This window comes from Apteryx mantelli, chromosome 13 (genome assembly GCF_036417845.1).
Source record: "Apteryx mantelli isolate bAptMan1 chromosome 13, bAptMan1.hap1, whole genome shotgun sequence".
Lineage (NCBI taxonomy): Eukaryota > Metazoa > Chordata > Aves > Apterygiformes > Apterygidae > Apteryx > Apteryx mantelli.
In genome coordinates, this window is record NC_089990.1 from 6579076 (window position 1) to 6594733 (window position 15658).

Sequence of the window (15658 nt, forward strand, 5' to 3'; positions counted from 1 at the left end):
TTATGAAGTATGGCAATACCCTACTTCTGACCACACTCCTTATTCACAGACATTTGGCTTTGTATGTGGAAAATGCATTTTTCATGTGTTAAATTTATTTCTCTTAGGCAGAGCTAGATTGTCAAGTCTCTGACATTCATGTGAGTGAAGAGAAACACAAATTACCAGCATAGCAAGAAAACTGCACCTCAAGAGCAAAATGTTGTGATCGTGCTCTTCTTTCATCACTGAGGCCTGTAATGTTATACAGTGATTCGGTTCATTGCAATTTTCTGTAGTACATGTGAGCAAGCATCACCCATTTTGTCCCTGTCTGCCTGACGATGTGGCAGATTGCATGTGAAATGCAAAAATCATATCTGGCTTGACAAGGTGATTCATTTCAAGGAAAATTAGCTAAGAACTAATTCTCAGAATTCTTTACTTGGAAGATGACAGGAAGGATGGCTGGACGTTTATAATGGGAATCCTTATGCCAGGTTATCATTAAACCAAAGACCATGAATATCAATGTGTATTTCACAACCATTACTGCCTGTTAACCCGTTAGCATTATGTGTCTGACAAATGCCTTTTCCTGAAAACTGGCACAGATTACACAAGCAAGAAGATAACAGCTCTTTACCATAAGCAACATGAAAGATAATGTTGCATAGACTCTGATCTTCACTGTGATCTAAACTCTGCAAATCCTGTTTTCTTGCTTGTTAGACTCCAGTTGCCCCTGGAGAAATCCATAAAACCCATGCACAGATCTGTTCCCCTCCTTTGCCTTCACTCTGCAGAAGTCCTTGGAACAAGAACTGTTCTTTGTTACAATGACCTTTGCTGAAGGACTGTCTCGCTCATATGAACTATGTTCTTGCTAACATTTTTTGCCACTGTCAATTTTTAGGCCTTTTAATATTCTTTTCAGCAGGCTCAAATGAAGCATTGTCAACAGCCGCTCCTACACTGCCTCCATTATCTCCGACGAGTGATACCAACATTACCACTCCATGTAAGTGCCTTTCTAGAGGAGACTGTTTTAAATGCTGACATGATCATCACTGACACTGATTGATGCCATACCCATGAAAGTTTAAGGCTCAGTCACATGCCTAAGCTATTACTGCTTAGCAAACTATTGTATGTCAGCAGGTCCTCCTGTCTGTCCCTATGCATTCTTAGCACACAGTAAAAGCAAAGTCAGTGCACCCACAACTATTAACCATAGTTCAGCTGATACACCTTTGCTTGTTAAGCTGTGATAACTTGACCATGTGTTTGGGCCATTAGACTCTTTAAATTTCCATATATTTTAGTTTTATTTTAAAAGCCTTACAGTCCTAGATATGACAAAAAGGAAAAATAGAAACATTGACGCTGTGTGTGTACAGTGCTACAAAATTAGAGTAATATGGTGGTCTTTTGGGTTGTTTGCCTTGAACCAGTAGGTGTTACAGATGGTTACAAGACTGCCAGGTAACTTTTTGCCTTCAAATGAATCTTCTGTATCCTTGAATGGAAGGTGACAAGAGTGTATTCCACAAGTCCTAGGAAAATTCTCAAAGTATATGCTGAAAGACCCTGCCAAAAATACTGAGCCAGACTCAGTTGTTCCCATTTTGTTGCGTCCATCACCCTTAGAGCATGTGAATCTCATTCGGCATGGATTATTCCAACATTATACCATTATAATTTCTTTTAAAGCAGTTGAATTATACAGAGGGAGGACTGGACTGATGCAGTCCCAGAAGAGCAAGTAGATCAGAATTAGTATATCAGATTAGAGAAGTATTAATAAGATACTCAACACAACAACTGTATTGATTTTGGCCAAATGGGGTGAACAGTACACTGGTAGACATGTGGTACAGATAACAGCAATGGTTTCCTGTGATTCTTGAAAAGCAGGCCTTAAGCACTCAATATTCTTCAGGAGACCAAATGTTAGTCAGGATTAGTTTGTCCTGTTAAGATTTGTTAGTTACTGAGGCCTGTTCCTGCAAGCAGTAACTACTCTCTGGAGCTGACTGCAGTGTGTCAAGGTGCTCAGTTCCAAGTAGGATGAAAAGGCAGAGCTCCTTCTGACAGCTGAGCTATAGCTGCATTTGAACATTGCTAGAACTGGAGCAAGGTGTATTTCAACATGTTGAGTTTTGACAATTTGCACTGAAGACTGAATTACTGGAGAAAAGGCCTTGCTTCTCCCTAGGTCCTCTATGGATGTGACAGCATCTGATTTCTTTGAGATGATGGCTGGACAGTCTGAGCACAAGGCACACTAGCCAGCCCGGGGACACAGCACAGCCCTGTTCTCCCCCTGCTCTCTGCCATGTGCCAGACAGAGCTAGTTGCACAAACTTGGTGCGTGAGGCTGCAGAGTAAGAGAGTTCACACAACTACACAGTGACTGTGTGAACCACAAGCCTCCTGCCAAGCAGGAGAAGGGTAATGTGTGAAGCTGATGTTCAGTGTGAACCTTGCCCTGACTGAGGCAGAAGAGTGATAAGTCCTCTCCCAAATACTCCTATCCTGAGGAGTTTAAGGCTCCTTTCCCACAGAGCTGGCAGCCCTTGGTGCTTGCACGAAGCCCAGGTGTTGTCATGTGCGACACTCAGAGGTCTCCAGGAGAACAGGTGATAGTTTTCCTCGGTAGTAATCTAGAGTTAAACACTTCAAGTGCGGGGTTGCCCGAAGAGCCCCAGTGGCTATGGGAATGGGAAGCACAACTGTGGCTAACCTGGGGGGGTGATAAGAAGGCAAGGGGTGCAAGTAGCCTTCTGTGCAAACTACAGGATGCGTCTCCCTTTTGTTCTCTTACTACAGTTGGCTTCTATAACGTCGACATGAACTTTTCTCTTTTCTACGAAACTAAGAGAACTCCTGATTACTATGATGCAAGGAGGCTTGTTAAAAGCTGGGTGAGTTTCTTTTCTCATCCTTATTTATTTTTGAAAAGTATGAGATGATGAAGACAGCTGGTATAAAATGCAAGCTTATAGGACAACACAGAAATAGGTGACCATGTAATAATACCATGGCATTTCATAGTTATGTTATCCAGCACATTTTTAATAAGATGAAATTAAATTCATAAGGAAGGGGAAAGTGTAGACTTTTGCAAATATTTCTAGCCTTTTTCAGTGAGATTTAGAATTTTGATGACAATTTCAGATTTACAAGCAGCTCTAGTTAACATATCAATACACCAAGTTAATAAAAATGTTACTGTTTTCCTTCCAGTTTAATATCATATTTTCTGGAGATGAATTTGTCGTGACAAATTTTAAAGTCAGGTAAGCCTCTGGCTGTATTGTGATATTACCTGAACACTGTCCTTTGAGAGGAATTGCAGTCAGGTTCCATATCCTCGTTTGGCAAATGACCAGTCCGGTGACAAGGTGCAAACCAAACCCCCAGATCTATACAAATGTGATCAGTTGGAACATCTATTGGGTTCATTTCACTTGAAAATATGTAACCTCCCTAATACGAGGCAAGTACCTGCTGCCAAGCTGTGAACTCATCTCTGCCCACAGAATTTGGTTTATACAGAAAAGTTCAGGATGATGAGGATGAAAACCTTTGCCACTTCTGTGGATGTGTGAGCAAGGAGTCACGTGGGCTGATGTATTCTGATATGCCATCCTGGCAATTCAGAAAGTGCATCACTTGTCATTTGCAGGAGAGGAAAAGTAGAGCAGAGCAATGGTACCTGCAGCATTCACGTTAATACTGCTGAACGCCTATTTCAACCATTGAACGTGAATGTAGAGGAAGTTAGGGGTCACGTGCTCACAGAGTGAAGGTCATAGATCCCTGTGGGCTGTCTAGTTTGTCTAAGTAAGTAAACATTGGCTCTTATCATGACAGTATCTAAGGAAAGAATATTATAGTCCCAAATCCCTTTTCAGAAGCAATGGTATTTTGCACAAAACTCCCATGTTGTACCTTTCAGCCCAACCCACCTATATATGTATCTGATCTGAGAGGGATATTTAGCAATTGTTGGACTGATAAAAGTGCCACTTGTACAGACTTTGAGAGACAGTTGTATCATTTTTTGCATATTTTGACTTCCTACTCTGACTTCCCAAGTTACTGCTTGCTTTACAAATGACAACAATACAATAAAATATTGTACTATTTACATGAAGTGAATCAGATTCTGAAAACTTTAAGAGAAGGAGTAGAATGGGAAATAAAGATTGGCTCAAAATGATTCACTCTTGAATCTTCACAGAATCACAGAATCACAGAATTGCTGAGGTTGGAAGGGACCTCTGGAGATCATCTAGTCCAACCCCCCTGCTCAAGCAGGGTCACCTAGAGCACATTGCACAGGATTGCATCCAGGCGCGTTTTGAATATCTCCAGAGAAGGAGACTCCACCACCTCTCTGGGCAACCTGTTCCAGTGCTCTGTCACCCTCACAGTGAAAAAGTTTTTCCTCATGTTCAGATGGAAGTGTCTGTGTTTCAGTTTGTGCCCGTTGCCTCGCGTCCTGTCGCTCGGCACCGCTGAAAAGAGTCTGGTCCCATCCTCTCGACACCCTCCCTTCAGATACTTGTACACGTTGATAAGATCTCCTCTCAGCCTTCTCTTCTCCAAGCTAAACAGGCCAAGCTCTCTCAGCCTTTCCTCATAAGAGAGATGCTCCAGTCCCCTAATCATCTTTGTGGCCCTTCACTGGACTTGCTCCAGTAGTGCCACATCCCTCTTGTACTGGGGAGCCCAGAACTGGACGCAGTACTCCAGATGTGGCCTCACCAGGGCTGAGTAGAGGGGGAGGATCACCTCCCTCGACCTGCTGGCAACACTCTTCCTGATGCACCCCAGCATACCATTGGCCTTCTTGGCCACAAGGGCACATTGCTGCCTCATGCTTAACTTGGTGTCCACCAGCACTCCCAGGTCCTTCTCCGCAGAGCTGCTTTCCAGCAGGTCAACCCCCAACCTGTACTGGTGCATGGGGTTATTCCTCCCCAGGTGCAGGACCCTGCCCTTCCCTTTGTTGAACTTCATGAGGTTCCTCTCTGCCCACCTCTCCAGCCTGTCCAGGTCCCTCTGACTGGCAGCACAGCCCTCTGGCGTATCAGCCACTCCTCCCAGTTTTGTATCATCAGCAAACTTGCTGAGGGTGCACTCTGTGCCTTCATCCAGGTCATTGATGAAGAAGTTGAACAAGACTGGACCCAGGACTGACCCCTGGGGGACACCGCTAGCTACAGGCCTCCAACTAGACTCTGCACCACTGATCACAACTCTCTGAGCTCTGCCATTCAGCCAGTTCTCAATCCACCTCACTGTCCACTCATCTAACCCACACTTCCTGAGCTTGTCTATGAGGATGCTATGGGAGACAGTGTCAAAAGCCTTGCTGAAGTCTAGGTAGACAACATCCACTGCTCTCCCCTCATCTACCCAGCCAGTCATTCCATCATAGAAGGCTATCAGATTGGTTAGGCATGATTTCCCCTTGGTGAAGCCATGCTGACTACTCCTGATCACCTTCTTTTCCTCCACATGCATGGAGATGGCTTCCAGGATGAGCTGCTCCATCACCTTTCCAGGGATGGAGGTGAGGCTGACTGGCCTGTAGTTCCCTGGGTCCTCCTTCTTGCCCTTTTTGAAGACTGGGGTGACATTGGCTTTCTTCCAGTCCTCGGGCACCTCTCCTGTCCTCCATGACCTTTCAAAGATGATGGAGAGTGGCTTAGCAATAATGTCCGCCAGCTCCCTCAGCACTCATGGGTGCATCCCATCAGGGCCCATGGATTTGTGGGTGTCAAGTTTGCTTAAATGATCTCTAACCCACTCCTCCTCCACCAAGGGAAAGTCTTCCTCTCTCCAGACTTTCTCTCTTGCCTCCAGGATCTGGGGTTCCTGAGGGCTGGCCTGAGCAGTAAAGACTGAAGCAAAGAAGGCATTCAGTAACTCTGCCTTCTCTGCATCCTTCGTCACCAGGGCACCCACCCCATTCAGCAAAGGGCCCACATTTTCCCTAGTCTTCCTCTTACTGCTGATGTATTTGAAGAAGCCCTTCTTGCTGTCCTTGACATCTCTAGCCAGATTTAATTCCAAACGGGCCTTAGCCTTCCTCGGCCCATCCCTGCATACTCGGACGACATTCCTATATTCCTCCCAAGCGGCCTGTCCCCCCTGTCCACTTTCTGTATACTTCCTTCTTCTGGTTGAGTTTTGCCAGGAGCTCCTTGCTCATCCATGCAGGTCTCCTGCCTCCTTTGCTTGACTTCCTACTCATAGGGATGCACCGCTCTTGAGCCTGGAGGAAGTGATGTTTGAATATTAACCAGCTCTCTTGAACACTCCTTACTTCTAGGGCCCTCACCCATGGGATTCCTCCAAGTAGGTCCCTGAAGAGGCCAAAGTTTGCTCTCCTGAAGTCCAGGGTTGCGATCCTACTTGGTGCCCTGCTGCCTCCTCGCAGGATCCTGAACTCCACCATCTCATGGTCACTGCAGCCAAGGCAGCCCCCAACCTTCACATCTTCCACCAGTCCTTCTTTGTTTGTTAGTACGAGGTCCAGCAGCACACCTCTCCTTGTTGGCTCCTCCACCACCTGTGTCAAGACGTTGTCACCAATGCTCTGCAGGAACCTCCAGGACTGTTTGTGCCTAGCTGTGTTGTCTTTCCAGCAGATATCGGGGTGGTTGAAGTCCCCCATGAGAACCAGGGCCTGGGATCGTGAGGCTACTTCCAGCTGTCTGTAGAAGGCCTCATCGACTTCCTCATCCTGATCAGGTGGCCTGTAGTAAACACCCACAACAGTGTCACCCATGCTACCCTGCCCTTTGATCCTTATCCATAAGCTCTCGACTCGCTCTTCATCCACCCCTAGGCACAGCTCAATACATTCCAGTTGCTCTCTCACATAAAGAGCAACTCCACCACCTCGCTTTCCTGGCCTGTCTTTCCTAAAAAGCACGTAGCCATCCATGACAGCACTCCAGTCATGCAAGCTATCCCACCATGTCTCTGTAATGGCAATGAGATCATGGCCCTGCGACCGCACACATATCTCTAGTTCTTCCTGTTTGTTCCCCAAGCTGCGTGCATTGGTGTACAGGCCCCATATAAAAATTATAATACTTAAGTATATCCAAGCAGTTAACAGATGAAGCATTTTTAAAGTGTGAGGAAGTGTAGCTCACCTGAAGAATAGGAAACATCATACAGACAATTCATACACTGATACAATCTTTTATTGTTGAGTAATTGATCTTTTAATGTAAGATGTCGTAGGGAGATGGAGTATGCTTAGAATGTGCTTTCAAAGCTACTTTGCATCCCTCCTGCCTCTGCTGGGCAGGTTCGGACTGGCTGGACTGTGTCAGAGATACCATGGTCCTGTGGCAAGGGGAGCAGGATGGGAGTTGTAACTAACTCCACTGTCATGGATCCACAGATCTGTTACAGCACTTGTTCTTGGAGATTTATGTAAATATATGTGCTGTATTCAAGATGACTTCTCTGTTGCAAGGTCCGCCCCATTATGATCTATTCTGTTTTTCTTGCAGGGGTAATTCTCCACAAAGGACTGTCCATAAGAGGGCTTGTGTATGTAATTTATTATTTTCCGATTTTAAAACTTACTTTTTCTTATCTTTGCATGGAGGATATAGTAGTTGCATGCTGCAAGACAGGAACTCTGAGATGGTGTAGTTTTGAGTCATTTTATGATCAAGGAATGAAACCAAGTTTTACTGTAGCCAACTCAACTGGCTGGTCTGGTAATTTGTGGAGCAAGGCTGATTCTCATACCAAATTAACTCATAAATGGATTCAAAGTGTCTGGAGAGAGCCTTTTGGATCTCATGCTCATGGCTTTTGGTTTTCATTTGAAAATAAAGGCTCTGTGTGCTTACAGAGGAGTTGATGGGGGGGGCTGGAGAAATTAGGTCTGTAGCCAGGTTCTCCAGATACATTCTTTGGAGGCACAGGCAGAAGACCAGAGAACAGAGCAGTTTAGCTGTCCAGCATTGCTGAATTATTTGCCTGCCAAAGAACAGGGCTGACAGAGGCCCATCAGCTGCAAATGCTTCACAAACAAAGCTGTGCAAGTTACTGATTTTTCACTTTGGTATCTGAATTGGAAAGCACATGCCCACACAAGGAAAGACGTCCCTCCACACAACAATCCCCCAGCTGACCTTTGGTGTCTATCAGATCGAATGATGATATTCCGAGGTAGTAGTGGGAGGGTTTCTCCTTAAAATAGAAAAACAAAAACTATTTTTCATTAGATGTGCCATATTCTACTTGACTGAACAGTGATTTTTTTTTTAAGATACTCAAGTAAAGCAAAGGAAAAGAAGGAAGAGATTTGTAAAACTGCTGCAGTAGAATACTGCTTTTAGCTGGTATTTTTTGGTTGGAGCACTCAGCTATGTGGGAGACTGGAGTTTAGTTCTTCTCTCTGCCTGGATGTACTTCCATCCCTTAATCTGCTCAATGCCATGAGGTGGTCTAAATGCTGATGTTACTGTGTTCTGTAGAAATTATTAAATATTGACCTTCAATCTGGTGGGTCAACCCCCATGTAAGTAATTGGGCTAGAGAGTCACTGTGTCTCAATAGATACTGAAATGTTCTGTGTAAGACAGAGGAATGCCAGATGTGCCAGGCACTATTTGTAAAAAGTCTACTTTGAAATAACATGCTGGTGAACATACTCACGGAGCAACGTTAGGTCTACTCTGCTCTCTGCATGATTCAGCATCAATGTGCTGTTTTATCTTGACTTAATTTACCTCTGGAAGTACTGTGAAACAAAGGCTACTCTAGGTAGTCAAGTCCTAATACCATTTAAAGCAATAAGCTGTATTTTAATGAGCATATTGAGCTTCTGTTGTTGCTTTCCTTAAAATCCAATTATCTTTGAGACATTTGATTCTAACCAGCTTCTAACTTTTTGTGTCCTGTTACATGAACTGAAGATGAAGAAAAAGCAGCAGTCACAAAGGTGGGACCCATGGTTATGAACTGGGTTTTCATAGTTCATACTGATTTCATCAAAAAATCCTGCTCCCTGCTAGCAGCCTGCTCATAAATCAGCTGAAGGGGGATTATCTCTCTCCTTGATTGGTTTTGTTTTGGGGTAATTACGGGGTCTTTAGTTGTCTAAAACAGAAAAAGCACATGTGGAATCAGACCTACAGAAATGACTCACTCAAGGGAACTTATTTGAGTATCTGAGGTTTCCCATTTGCACCCCATCTCTCAGGAGCCGCAAAGTGTTTCCATGACAAGCCATGAGGCTTTGTGCTGTCCCGTAAGAGCTGGCTGTGAGGAATGTCCTTCACTGGGGCCAGAACAGGGAGTGGGAGACTGTGTTGCTGGACAGTGACCAAGCAGTCTGCCAGGACGAATCCTGCACCTCTTCTTCAGAAAATCCTGATAGACTTCTGACTGTGCAATCCTCTGAGCCAGAAAAGAAAGGGGAGCTGGGTTCCCATCACCTTCAAAGGGATGTTAATGCTTTACCCCAAAAGCCATACTGAGTGGGGAACAACTATGTAAAAACATGAGGGAGCTGGAACTACTTGAAACATTCCAGTCCTAAGAAAGTCTCCTACATCAGCCCTCAGTTAAATTAGAGGTCCATTAAGGTGATCCACCCACAACTGAGAGGGGGTTTCTTGCTTGTTCTGTCTACCATGTCTGAAGCTACTCAAAGAGAGATAAAGCCTTTCCAAACCTCCTTAAATCAATAAACATAGCTGTCCAGGAGATTAGCTCTTTTGAGGAGAAAAATCTGGAAGCCAGTGGAGACACTGAAAGGCAGTTAGTTAAATCTCTGTTTTCCAGAGAGCCTTGGAGTCTGCCACCTCTCTTTGGACACAGAGGTACTCTAAGTACCTCATCATTTTATGAATAGCTCACTCCAAAATTTAAAACGGGGTTGAAAAGAGGCTTACTTGTGACAAAGGTATTCCTTTGCCAAGACAACATGATTAGGAAACCTTTTGAAGCATTTACCATGAAACTGTAAATAGACTCTTGTACTTGTATTCCCAATAAATTGTACTTCATTAAGCATTTCCAGTGGTAAGGTACTAGTGCATGTAAGAAGTGACATCTGCCATAGGATCATGCTTATGGTGAAAAAAATATATACTTAAATTATGCCTTAATTTTCTAGTCACACTTGAAGTGTTACTAATACTGTGGTCTTGTTTATGTGTATATTACACTTGTAGCTATGTCTGTAAGGCCATTATAAAGGCCACATCACTTGAAACACAAGAACAGCAGAGTCTCAAGATAAAACAGCTGTTGAACGGCACTTATGAAGAAGGACCGTTATCATTATATGTGAAACCTGAAAATGTGGCTGTCAAGCCAATAGGTAATACTTGATTAAAACCTCATTGGAAATTACATGCTTTGTAACTCTGGCTGCAAGTGTTTTATCACATTCAAACTTTGTAGAGAGATTAGGGCTAGAAAACATCCCTACAAGTATCTAGGCTGACCTCATCTGGTGCACAAGCTATAGAATGTCATACAACAACATCAAGGTCAAAAACTTGAGTTCTAGACAAATGGTGGTAGGCTTAAACTTGAATCCAGTACAGAGGCAGGTCTGAGCACCTTTGCAATGCCAGGAAGGTCAGGCTGATACAGCTGCAAGTTCATGAGCCCCTGCTCATTGCCAGTGCCCCAGATCCTGGCTATTGAGAGAGACCTGAGCCAAACACTCCATTCAAACCCGTTGCAGGCATTCTCTTAACTGGATCAAGCCTCAGATTGTAAATAATCTCCTTGTTGGTTTGGATACAATCCTTATTACTCCTTAAAATACAGAAGTAAGCCAGAGATAAGAGAGGACAGACTGCACCTGAAATTCAAAAGCACACTTGATGCCAAAGACTTACAGAAGATCAGCTACAGAGAACAAAGCTACAAGCCTGGGGGAAAAGACATTGACTGGATAATGAAGGGCAGTCTGAGAGCATGTTCAGATAGATTAGAGAAGCCAACCAGATCTACAGTCATTAAATACAGTTTGTGTTGCTGGGAAAACAGCACTTTTCCTGAAAGCTGACCTTGTCAAACAAAAGGGAAACAGGTCTTAGAATAGCAGGCAAAATATTTAGGCAAAATATTTTCTTCCAGCCAGTAAGCTTGTGAGATACTCCTATCCAGCCTGCAAAAGAGGTACAGATTACAGCTCAGTCTCAGCTGGAAGAGACATTCGGAACATAGCTGGGTCCCTGGATGTCAAGAAAGTCTCCTTTTTGCCTAATAAATCTTTAAAAGGTTTTGTGTATCTTGTCCTCAGCTCTGATGGATTGCCCAGAAAGCTTTTCACAAACAGTGTACAAGGGGAATTATTCTTGGCCACTGACAAATCCAGCTACCAAAGCTGAGGTCAGCTGCAGCAAAAACCCTCTGCAGTCTGCTGTAAGGAGTTGGTGAGTTAAGAGATCATCTCCTTTTGGTCCCTGTATGGGAAACAGTAGGGAGTGCAAGGTTTTGTGTGATGGAAATCCAAATGGTAAAATCTGCATTGGCACACAACAGTGCCATGCCAAGAAAGATGAAAAATATATAGGGCCAAACCACCATGGTCTGCAGGAAAAGGGAGTATTGCATCATTTCCATCACCTGCGACAAGTGCAAGCCAGGTTACTAGGAAGTTGGCTTTCTGCTCGGGAAGAGAGGGGAAGCAAATACACTGTAGCATGTTGTGCCATCCATCTATGGCTCTGCCCTGTGATGGCAGAATGTCACTGCTTTTAGATGTATCTCCAATTGCCCTGGTATCTCTGCTCTGCTCCCACTTTGCTAAATGGGTGCTACATCAGATCTGACTTTCAAGTCAGTTTTCAAAATTGGGCTAATTAATTACAATTTTAGCTACTTAAATGGGAAATACAGGGAACAACAATTAATAGATACTTTTTAATGTACCAATGCACACACTGCTTTCATTTTTTCAGTGCAATTGATATAGAGCTTGAACAAGCTTTTTGGAAAAAACCAAATCTGACTGAATGTAAATTACTGGAAGAACTTCCAAATAATATTTTAGATCTTCAGGATGTCATCATAACAGACGGTAAGGTACCAGAAACTTCAGTAACGCAGTAAATATGAATCAAAGTAAAATTAGTTACGCTCAGATAATGTACATGTTAGACATCTGAAGAACTGAAGTGATGAGGTTGTGTTTGTGCATCCTACTCACTTGGTCATCTTAAATGGTTTTAATATAAGTGAATTTTACAATTGCTTCAGAATTCTCTAACTATCATTTTGAAGACTTAGTGTTTCAAATCCTACACTTAGATTTAGAACTAAGTAAATAACTGATGAATAATGCGACAATTTTTGCCTGTCCATACTCTGTGGTTTGTCTGTTACCACATCAAAATAATTCTTGGTCTGTAGATCTTGTACAAAGCAGCACAAATTAGTATATGTAATTTAAAAGTTCATGATCTGATTCATGTAACTTATGACAGTTATTACCTTATTATATCTTTTTTTAAAACTATGCTGAATAGTGCAAGTTGTTTGAATGGTAAATAAAAACCATATTGCTCTTTATCTACCTACTCAGCAATGGCATTAATTATAGATCATTAAAAGATATCTGCTCTTACATACAGTCTCTTTGACTCCCAGGGTGTAAAACTCTGCTTTTATGAAGAATTTTTAAAAAGATCATGAGATGATGAATGGCAAATACCAAATTTTTGAACTATAACATTCATAATTTGCTTTTGCTGATATACCAGTTAAGCAGCATTTGGGGAGAAAGGGGGCTTGTGTAATTGTGAACACTGAGATACTCATACAAGTGCCTGTGAAAATGATCAAAGTTAAAATTGAGTAAGGATTCACAGATAATCTTTAGAATACAAAGGCAGGTGTTAATAGTCTTATGAAAACTTCATTGTTTTCTTCCTTTAAAATACAAATGGAGATATCCAAATTTTGCTGTGAAGTTTTTGCGATTTACATTGTCTTGTTGAGGGCTTACTGATTCTTTTTTAAGGTAATAATTTTGTAATAGATCAAAAGCATTATGACCATATGGAAAGAGAAGAGAAGCAAACTCCGATTTACTGCTCTAACAGAGACATGTAGCTATATATAGCTAGACATGTAGCTATGCCACCTAAATCATGTGTTTTTTTTTTTCAGAGAATGCAGAAGATGTTGTACAGCATATTTTATATCTTTTGCCAGATGCAAAACTTGATATGGAAGAAACAGAAATCATTGCAAATAAAATTTCTGATACAGCAAGGATTGCAGACATAAGTGTGACACTTGCAGAGGCTATATTAAATGTACTCAACTATATTTTGCTGCAAGAAACAGACAATCAGAGCTTTAGAAAAATGACCAATAGGTAAGTGCAGAAGTGGCTTCCTAATCTAAAATGGCACCATGGAGTAATTCATGCTTTTTGGCTGTTACACAGACATTGCAAGAGTTAGTAATTTTCCTACTTGTATCTTAAACATTTTTTTTGTGTTCTTAGAAATAGAAATTGGTTACTGTGTTGTTAAAGGTGCTTTCACCAGAATCAATTCTGTAGAGGTTGCCTTCACAAAGGTTGTTCTCTATGGTGATCTCAGCCTGGAGGCAGATCAGGGAGACTGAGCTAGCTACCATCTCATGTTAGAGGTGTTCTTTCCAGCTCAGCAATGAGGTCTGTTGGCAGGTCAGCCTGGAGGCACACATCTGTTCTACCAGCACACCTGATTGGAGTGCTGTACCTGTGCTGATAAACTCCAAATGTCAGACTCCAAAGTCCCATGTTAGACTCCAAAGTCTGCATTTAGGATACTAAGGCCATTATGTGTTTCTCATACATACTAAAATCAAGGTTACTGGGCACCTTTAAAAAACCTCTCTCTCATTTGAGATCTTAAAGGTGACACAACTTCAGCTACCTGCTTTTGAGAAGTCTGGCTTCTGTTGATGAGCAGAGCACTGCTCAGAAAACTAGTTTCAACCTTTACAAAGGCAAATGCATGTAAACAGAGTTTACCCATTTCTAATTTGGGCAAGGCAGCTTACCCACTTCTCACTGCACAGCTTTAAACTCCAAATAGGGGAGATTACCCTCCTTTGCACTGGCCAACCCAACACTTTCCCACAGGATTAGAGATGCTGTGTTCATCATTTTAAAAAGTCTTTCAACACCTTCTGCTCTCTCTAATTTTAAAGACTGTGCCTATCTGCAGTTTGCTCAGTTTCAGTTAACATAAAACAATATTTTAATAAAAATATTAAAAGCAAGAAAAATGAACTTTCCACTCAGTTCTAGGTGGGGGATTGAATATGCAACAACCCAGCTATTTGTACTGGACAAGTATGCATTATGTTTTCAAACCTGGGAGCCTGCAAGGAAGAGAAGCCAAAAATAGCTCATAAAATCTGCCAGAGAAAAAGCATTGAGTAGCATCGTGATCCTTTTGGCTGTATTCTCTCTCTTCAAAGTCTACCGCACTGCAGTGTGTGGAGTGGGGGCTGTGATGGATGCCAGCACTCAACACCTCTGCCTTCTCAAGCAGGCTATAGGTTGTTTTTTTCTTTTTAAGTGAAATACCCATCTGGGATGAGGATGATATTCCAATTGCAAATATAGACTCTGGATTCCTGATCCTTAATGGAGATGCAGTTGCTACCTACAAATTGTAATAAAAATGACTTTAAAATTTTTATGAACAGGAGGATCATGGGCATTTTAATTTTTCCACAAACCAGACTTTATTAAAAAAAATCCAACAGCATGAGCAAGTACTGTGATGATACCTGACACGTGTTAGCATGATACCCTGACAACAGCTATGACCCTGCTTCTCTCAGGCCTCAGTAGAAATTTTAGATTCCCAGATAATTTGGGGAAGTTGGACTTGAGACTTGCAGCTCTAGGGCAATTGTGGCTGAAAGGATCCTAGGGGAGTCCCCATCCATCTGGGACTGACAATGCAGGAAGCTAACACCATAAGTTAACACTAGACCAAAGAAGGACAAGAAGGTTTTTCTTTAGACTGTCAGGACCAGCTGTCTCTTACACATTTTCCACAGAGTATTTTCCCTTCTTACATAGCACTGAATAGCCTTGAGGGCTGTCAAACAAGAAGTGAATCTGTCTCTTAGTCTTAATACCCATGAGGATTAAACAACCCTAATTTGCTGTTTCCTTTGGATTCCAGCCTCTGCTCTCTACTTAGGAAAAAACTACTGACAGAAGTGCCCAGAAAGGCTGTGAAATCTCTGTCCTTGGAGATATTCAGAGCTTGATGGGACAAGGACCTGAGCAACCTGACCTATCTTTAAAGTATGCCCTCCCGGGAGGAGTGTGTGGGGTGGCAGAGCTGGACTACAGCTCTCCAGAGGAGGTCTTTTCCAGTCTAAATTACTCTATGACTCTGATGTTTTATCAGAGGGTACAATTAGATGATTGCAAATAATCAAATTAGCATGTTCTACAAGTTACTTCCTTTCAGATGGAATGTGGTGTTTGCATGTGAATTTTGACTCAAGTCTTCCTAGAACTACCTCATGTTGCCCCCAAAATGCTCCAGAGATGATTCAGTCTAGCCTGTTTTACTTTGACTTGCAATGGACCAGGACTGGCTCTCAACCAGACGGAGGGTATCTTCCACCTGACAGAGTTTTA

General features: G+C 42.6%; 1 long non-coding RNA gene across 1 annotated transcript; it reads left to right on the top strand.

Annotated features, from left to right (window-relative positions):
* The first annotated feature begins 10274 nt into the window (after positions 1 to 10274).
* Positions 10275 to 12066, top strand: LOC136993252 (uncharacterized). The gene is made up of 3 exons (XR_010885488.1): positions 10275 to 10357; positions 11294 to 11426; positions 11955 to 12066. It is a non-coding gene; the product is annotated as an uncharacterized lncRNA (long non-coding RNA).
* The last annotated feature ends 3592 nt before the right edge of the window (positions 12067 to 15658 follow it).